Here is an 8,216-nt window from a genome sequence, read left to right on the forward strand (position 1 = left end):
TCCCCCAACTCTTCCATAAGAGTCCCTGACCTCCATCCAATGTTTGACTGTGGGTATCTGCATCTGGTTAAGTCAGCTGTTGGGTAGAGCCTCTCAGAGGGCAGTTATGCTAGGCTCCTGTCTGAAAGTATAATAGAGTATCACTAATTGTGTCAGGGATTCTTACTTGCCCATGGGATGAGTCTTATGTAGGGCTGGTTATTGGTTGGCTTTTCCCTTCAGTTTCTGTTTCATCTTTGTCCCCACATTTCTTTTACACAGGAAAAAAATGTGGTAGAATTTTTAGTGGGTAGGTTGGTGTCTTTATCCCTCCACTGGGAGTTCTGCCTAGGTACAGAAGGTGGCCTCTTTAGGTCCCATGTTACCACTGTTAGGCATCTAAGGTCACCTATATTGACTCTTGGGCACTTCCTTCATCCCAGGTCTTTGGGACTTTGTAGATATTCCCCTCAGCCCCCTATACCAGCAGCTGCAGATTTCCATTATTCTCCTGGCTCTCTGGCCATCTCTCTTGTCTCTCCCCACACCTGATGCTGACCACCCCATTCCCCTCGGGATCCTCTTTCCCACCCAGCCCCCTCCCTCGGTCTGCATCCCTCCCTCGGGCCTTCTTTCTTGTTTAATTTCTTTGGTTTTGTGGGGTGTATTATGAGTATCCTGTAGTTTATGGCAAATAATATAGATTTGTCCTTTGGTTATATACAAAATGAATACAGGCACTGGATGGCAGGAAAACAAATTATGTAACATAGGAGTTTCTAGCATTTGCAGGTCTTGTGATTTCTTAAATAAGTAGACTTCACTTTCTACATTGATAAGAAAAAAATATTAGTGATATTAATAAAGTAAAATCATGCATCTGACAGTTTAAGGTAAAGTGTATGCTACACAGGTTCAAGTTTTACTGCCTTTTTAATAATTTGTAAATCACGTTGACACTTTAAAGAAAAATGTCCATATTATCTAAGTCCAAATTTTATTGCTTTATTATTTCTGTTACGTATTTTGGAAATGGAAATCTTTTGACCTTAAAATATCCAAGCAGTAAAATAAAATTGTAAAAGAGATTGGAAAGCCATGCATGTGAGTCTTTATTTCAACCCATTAAGGTAGAAGTGAGAAAAAAATTGATGGCTTCCACTCATACCCAATAGAAAAACGCAGCAAATCTCTCTTTACTCTTAGATGGTACAATTAGATCAGCGTGAATAAAAGTGGAGAGGCTCTGTCTGGCCACTATAATGGGCAGTTAGAACTACATAGATATTGTTAATGGCTTAACCAGATGGCACTATCTTAGTCTGTTTTATGTGACAAATTACTTGATTATCTACTCAGCTTATTTCCCCAAGGAGTAGTTACTGGGTTAGGAACGCTACTTTATAAACACCATATCGTAAAGAAAATAGGAAACCATAATGTCCACCACCTCTGAAATCTCAATAGCATTTTACTGTTAACAATCATAAGCCATTTCTCATGTCAGTAGCAACATAAATTTTGATAAATACTGCTTGAAAAAAACCAACAAAAACATAAAGAAAGAAACAGCTTAGACATGTGTAAGTTTATTGTGAACAGAAAACTACAATAAATGTGTGAACTCTTTGCATAATAAATTCCTTAGCATCTAACAGAAGGTTTTGCTGTTGATGTGCCTGCACATACTGCAGCGATTACCATGCTGCCTGATAATCATTACGAGAAAATAATACTAAGGACAAAACTGTACTCTCTTGTATGACAATATTAAGTAAAAGAGCCAAAAAGAATTTTTAATAAGCCTTTGCTCTTAATATTTATTACACATAAAATCAAATGAAATGAGAAGACAGTAAAACAGAACAAACTCTATAATTTAATTTCATCTTTTCCATATGTATGTTCAGTTCAAATTTTTTTTTAAAAAATTGAATATAGCAAAACTCAAAATACTTCTTACAGTTTTATGTTAGTGTTCGCTTTGGAAGCTCAAGAGCTTGCCCTTTACAGATGAACTTCTGCCATCAACATATCAAAGCATGCTTTCCATGACTAGTTCTTTAATTGAAATAAAAAGATAATTCAGATCGTTTCTTGAACTTACCAAAGGAACGCGTAAATCAGCCCATCAGCTGAAAGCAGTAAAACAAGCAATTAATATAATTTGTATTAATCATATCCTTTGCGATTATGTAAATGCAGCTCAGACTGCTATGGATCATTTTAGTGTGTTATTACTTTTACAGATCTAGGAATTTCTAAACTAAAGGCTCCATGAAGGGGCTGGAACTGTCATCAGCTGTCAATCATTTGGAATCCCAACTGAATTTGGCACCCTAGGCTAAAAGCCACTTCTAGCTTCATCTCACAGATAAACTGTACTTTCACTCTGCTTCATACTTCAGTTAAGCAGGAATAATTTATATATATATTTATACCAATAATTTATATTTTAATGCTAATTATATTTCTATTACAACATATCTATAATAATATTTTTGAGCAAATGAACTGTGACTTTTTTTTTTTATTTGCATGCAAGTAGCGTCAGAGGCAAAGGGGGTCATGAAGAATTTTGGTCCTGAGATCTGATTTTGTAAATGGGTCCTCTGTGAGATGCCTTCTGGAAAAAAGCTCAAATTCTTAACCCAAAAGGCAATGGTTTACAGCAAAGAACGATAGGAAATTAGAATAAAAATAAAAAAAGTAAAGCCATTGCAGGGTCCATCAGAAACCTTCATCTCCAGTTTGAATTTACAATTTAGTTTTAGTTTTAAAACTATTGCTCTTCCTCCTTGTTTCTCTTCCTTCCATGGACTTGTAACTTGCATGATGCAAGACGCAGACTGTTCAGGCAGTCACTCAAAGGAAGGGAGTCTCTAAAAAGCAATAGTCGTGGCTGTATTATTTTCCCTAGGGAACTATATTCTGATATATGAGCCAAATACAAATTTTTGTGTCTTCTTTCCCTTGGAAACTGAAAAGCAAAAACACCAGCAGGAAAAAGGGCAGTAAGATCAACATTAGGCCACTGAACAAAGTTTAATTCTTTTAGCACAAACTGTTACATTTAATGTAGTAGATTCCCTTATTTCCTTTTAAATGATCACCTCTAACAACTGATTTTGTGACTCATAACTTAGCTAAGGTTAGGAACTATAGCTCTTCAGTTACACGTTTTTTGATAATAAATGGGTCTATCTTCATGAATGCTATGTATCAAAAATAGAACTTACCATTTCTTTCAATCAGTGATATCGTTCAAATCCCAGTAAGCTCTAATTTTCCCAAGCATTATCACTTGGCTTTCTGCTTCTATGAGAATTATAAGTGAGAAAAAAAGCAAGGCCACTGAAGCAGCAGTACTATGACGTCAGGATACAGTTTTGACTGGGAATCGAACCCACACTATATGAAACTCTTCATATAAGTGAACCAGATTCGAGGTAAGAGATCAGTCTCAAGATGACTGAATAGCATAGCCAGACACATTCCCAAAGACTTTAGCTTTCAGTGCAGAAATTTTATCACCTTATTTAATTCACCAACTTTAAGATTAAATTCATTCCTTAATATCATATGTATATCACAATATTATATATATAAATAATGACAAACAGCTTAGGAGAACCAGGAAAAATACATTTCCCTTGTTCTCCCTAGTGAACAAGTGAATGTTCCTAAAAATTTAACCTACAGAAATAGTATTTTAAAAACAACCTCAAAAATATATCCAAATGTGTGCGTGAATGATTTTGAAGGAAAATAGTTCAAATATGTTAAGTCACGTGTTATACTCTAAATATATAGAATATTGCAGCATCCTTAGAGTGTGGGAAACTATGTACTGTTCTATAAAATAAGTTTTTAATAACCACTGACTTTCAAAGTTGCTGCTCTCTTTGTTCACCCAGTGCCATCAAGATTCTCCCTCACATGCTTGCAATGTGCTGACTCTCTTCTCCAATAACTTCATTGTTCAAGTCTATGACGCTGTGAACTTGTTATTTTTATTTCTATTTACTTCAACAAAGCGAAGGGGGAACTAATCTCTGCCTATGTCCTCCATTCTCCTCCCCTACCACCCCTCCCCTCTGCTCTTCTGCCACCAGAACACTGCATGCACCTTGCCCAGTTCTTCTGTTTTCTGCTGTCAGAAACCACATCTCTTTCTCACTGAATGCTTTCCTAAATACCTGCTCAAAGGCTGAGTTCCTCTCCACCCCCTGTGCAGCGCTGCCTTAGTACAGAGCTCCAAGCTGCCACGCTTACTAGATCCTCGTTGCCTCTGCCTCCTTTGTGAGTTACTCTCTATGTTCCACATACCTTCCACCTACCCTTTCAGAAGTGTGTTTATGGGGACGTCACAGTCTCTTTAAGGTAGGAATGCTCATATAGTTTGCAAAGGCCTCAAGGATTAACTCTCGTCCCTTCTTTCCTCAACAGCCCCATCTTATGCATGACTGTACTTGCATTCACTCCAAACCACTGTGTCTCCCTCCAGATTTTAAAACTGTCAGAATCCATGTCTGCAATGTCTCAGGTCATTTGATCCAGTGATTCTCCTGTGTCCCTTTTAATTCATGAGCAAACTTTACATCGTTGAAATTTAGTTCACAGTGTCCCTCTTCCATTACCTTATGGTCTCTTGTGGCCCAGAAATAGTCTAGACTTTATTTTTGTGTCTTCAACAATATTATAGTACCTGATACTTGATAGAATCTAAGAAAGTTAAATCTTAAGTTTCTTAAGTGACTAAACTAATAAATTGGTAAATGGCATATGGCAAGACAAATATGCATGCAAGTGACAGAGGGAAGAAGGAGAAATGTAGAGGTGCATTAAAATATTTATCTATTTTTAGTTAACTGGGGGGGATCTTTAAAACATATAGTAAATGCTATAGAAAATAGCTGCTGATAAATAAGTGCTTGAAGATTGTGTTTGGTTCCTGCTTTTTTATTCAAGAGAAATGTTGAGCTTCCTAGACCTTCTGTATAAAGACTGGTTTGCCCAAGTCACACCCTTCAAAGCTGCTCACAGTATCAAACTTTGATTTGTTTTTTCTCTCTTCTTGTTAAAAAGAACTGGACAATTTACACCAAGTGAGCTGACGGCTTCCATCCTAAGCATGCTCTTTAAGCTCACACAGACAGTACTGTCCACATGCAGAGACAGACATTACAAATGGGAATAAATGCTTATCAATCAGGCATCAGAGGCTACCAGAACCCCCAGAATGGTTTGCATTTCCCATTATGTCATGCCACTTTACATATCTCAAGATTCCCAAGAAGGGAAAGTCAAACATTAGCAGGTTAGACACATACATGTGTGAGTGGGTGCGGGTGTGGGTGTGTGCATGTGTGTGTATATGAACAAAGTAAAGAATAGTACACATTTGATATACCATACACTTTTAGTTCATAATTATTAGTCATCTCACTAGGTTGATATCACATTCCATAAGAATACCTACTGGAAGCTGTGGTTTTGCTTTCCCTTCCTGCTTGGGAGCTATTTTCCCAAGAAGATCTCAGCGTTGGATGCATTCTTAAAGGAGCCAGCTCTCAATGAAGCCAACCTGAGCAATCTGAAGGCTCCATTGACATCCCAGTACTTGATCCAGTCAAGGAAAAAGAGAAGGAGTGGAAGAAGCAACAGGAGAAGGAAGAGAATGATAAAAAAATAAAAGAAAGGGGAAGAAGATGGCAAAAGTCCTCCCTATGGCCCAGTGAACTGCAATGAGAAGATTGTGGTCCTCCTGCAGCGCCTAAAACCTGAGATCAAGGACGTCATTGAGTAACTCAATCTGGTCACTACTTGGCTGCAGCTACAGATACCTCAGATTGAGGATGGAAATAATTTTTGAAGTGGCTGTCCAGGAAAAGGTGTTTGAGCTGATGACCCGCCTTCATACCAAGCTGGAAGGCTTCTACACGAAGATCTCTAAGTACCTCTCCGAGAGGGGTGATGCAGTGGCCAAAGCAGCCAAGCAGCCAAGCAGCCAAGCAGCCAAGCAGCCAAGCAGCCAAGCAGCCAAGCAGCCCCACCAGGATGATTATCAGCAGCTGGTGCATGAGCTGAATGAGGCAGAGTACCAGGAGGTCCGTCTGATGGTCATGGAGATCCGTAATGCTTATGCTGTGTCATATGACATATGCTGTGTCATATGACATCATCCTGTAGAACTTTGAGAAGCTCAAGAAGCCCCGTGGAGAAACAAAGGGAATGATCCACTGAGCCCCTTCTCTCATTCTATGGTAGGTACAGCAGAAACCTTCCTGCTCTTTGCCAGGAACTCTCGATTGAACCCAGTCTTCTTCTTGCTGGGATTTGTCCCTCACCTTCACTCTGCCTCCCAATCACAATAAATACATAATTGCTCACTGGAAAGGAAAAAAGAATACCTTCTGCCTTGACCTTAACATTAGCTCAAGCATATTGAGATTTTTAAAAATGAGACAAGCTAATGCTTCAAACAATATGCAAAGACCAGGCGTGGTGGTACACACCTACAACCCCAGCACTGGACGCAGAAACAACCTTCGTCAAGTTCCGGGCCAGCCTCCTCTACATTGTGAGCTCCAGGCCAGCCAATGCTACAAAGTGAGACCATGTCTTTTTTTTTTTTTTTTTTTTTTTTTTTTTTTTTTTTTTTTTTTTTTAGTATAATCAAAATTACGGGGACCATCTTGGTCCTTTCAACCACTATTTTGTATACCCAGTTACAGAGAAAACTGATGCATTTGAAGACACTGCCGGAAAGGAATGGCTACCTCGTGAAACACTAAAGAACTTCCTGCTAAAATATCTTAGGCATCAGATCTTTTCAAAGGTTTCCCAAAAGAGCCATACAAATCTTACTACGTAATTTCAAGTACTGACATTTTTGAAGAACTTTAGCAACAAACCAACAAAAACCAGAACTAAACAACTAAAATCTGTTCACGTGTTGAGGGAGTTTTCCCCACAGATATTTTTTAAATAGGAATTATATTAATCACAAGTTACATGCATGGCAATCTGAAGACCACACAAATACAAAGATCTAAGTGGGCTGCAGCTTGATGTGAGTGGTCTTGGCTATGATGGACTGGAGTTTCCAGCTCTGTTCCTAAAACTAGTCTCCTCCTCCAGAGATCAGAAGCTGCTGTTCTCCTTTCTCAGCCATCTCTCTGGGTCTCTCTGTGTTCTGTAAAAATAGCAAGTTTTGCCTGTAGTAAGTATCATGGCAGCTACAGGGTTAGGATTTCTGTCTCTTTCAGGACTCTTCATGCTTATTGGAGCCTGTCTTAGTTAGGGTTTTACTTCTGCGAACAGACACCATGACCAAGGCAACTCTTACAAGGACAACATTTAATTGGGGTTGGCTTACAGGTTCAGAGGTTCAGTTTGTTATCACCAAGATAGGACAATGGTAGCATCCAGGCAGGCATGATGCACGAGGAGCTGAGAGTTCTACATCTTCATCTGAAGGCTGCTAGCAGAATACTCACTTCCAGGCAGCTAAGAGGAGGGTCTTAAAGCTCACTCACACAGTGACACACCTATTCCAACAAGGCTACACCTTCTAATACTGCTACTCCCTGGGCAGAGCATATACAAACCATCACAGAACCTGAATCAATTACTGAGGTGACTACTCTGCTGCTCCTTGCCTTCAAGCCCCACTGACATCTACTCCTTAGGCACTTCTTGTCTAGTAACTTCTTACATGGTCGACTAGGGAAGTGCTTCCCTAAGCTAAATTTTCACTTCTCCTGTCTTCATGGAAATATTAAGTGTCATAGCTTAGGCTTCTCCCCCTTCCTTTCCCAAGGAAATTAATGCAAACAGAACCCATACTGGCGGATTGTAGAGGATGTCTCTTAAAGTTGGTCTGCAAGGAAATGGTCCAGGAAGATTCAAGTGAGGAATGGCAAGATGTGGTAGGCAATGTCACAGTGTCCAGCTCTCTCTTTCTTACTGACCAGCTAACCTAGCTGAAGAGACTCATCTGTGTCCCAGAGGAAGCGTAATGGTGAGCCATGGGTACCTCACACCCACTCAACAATACAATGGGGTGTAGCTTCTTCACTTCTGATCCAGGTCTTTAGAGCCATGTGCTGTGCCTGCACCTATGCCCTGCTCTGACATTTGGCATCTGGCGTGTCATGATGGCTCCACTCACCATAAAGAACTGTTTCTAGTCACTAGTGTGAGAATTCCATACTATTCTAGTTTTAAGACAA

The 8,216-nt window shown here is 39.4% G+C and overlaps 1 pseudogene; it reads left to right on the forward strand.

Annotated features, from left to right (window-relative positions):
• The window catches only part of LOC117717638 (proteasome activator complex subunit 1 pseudogene), a 74,108-nt pseudogene extending 67,950 nt beyond the window's left edge, over positions 1 to 6,158 (forward strand).
• The last annotated feature ends 2,058 nt before the right edge of the window (positions 6,159 to 8,216 follow it).

Source organism: Arvicanthis niloticus, chromosome 12 (genome assembly GCF_011762505.2).
Source record: "Arvicanthis niloticus isolate mArvNil1 chromosome 12, mArvNil1.pat.X, whole genome shotgun sequence".
NCBI classification, from domain to species: Eukaryota; Metazoa; Chordata; class Mammalia; order Rodentia; family Muridae; genus Arvicanthis; species Arvicanthis niloticus.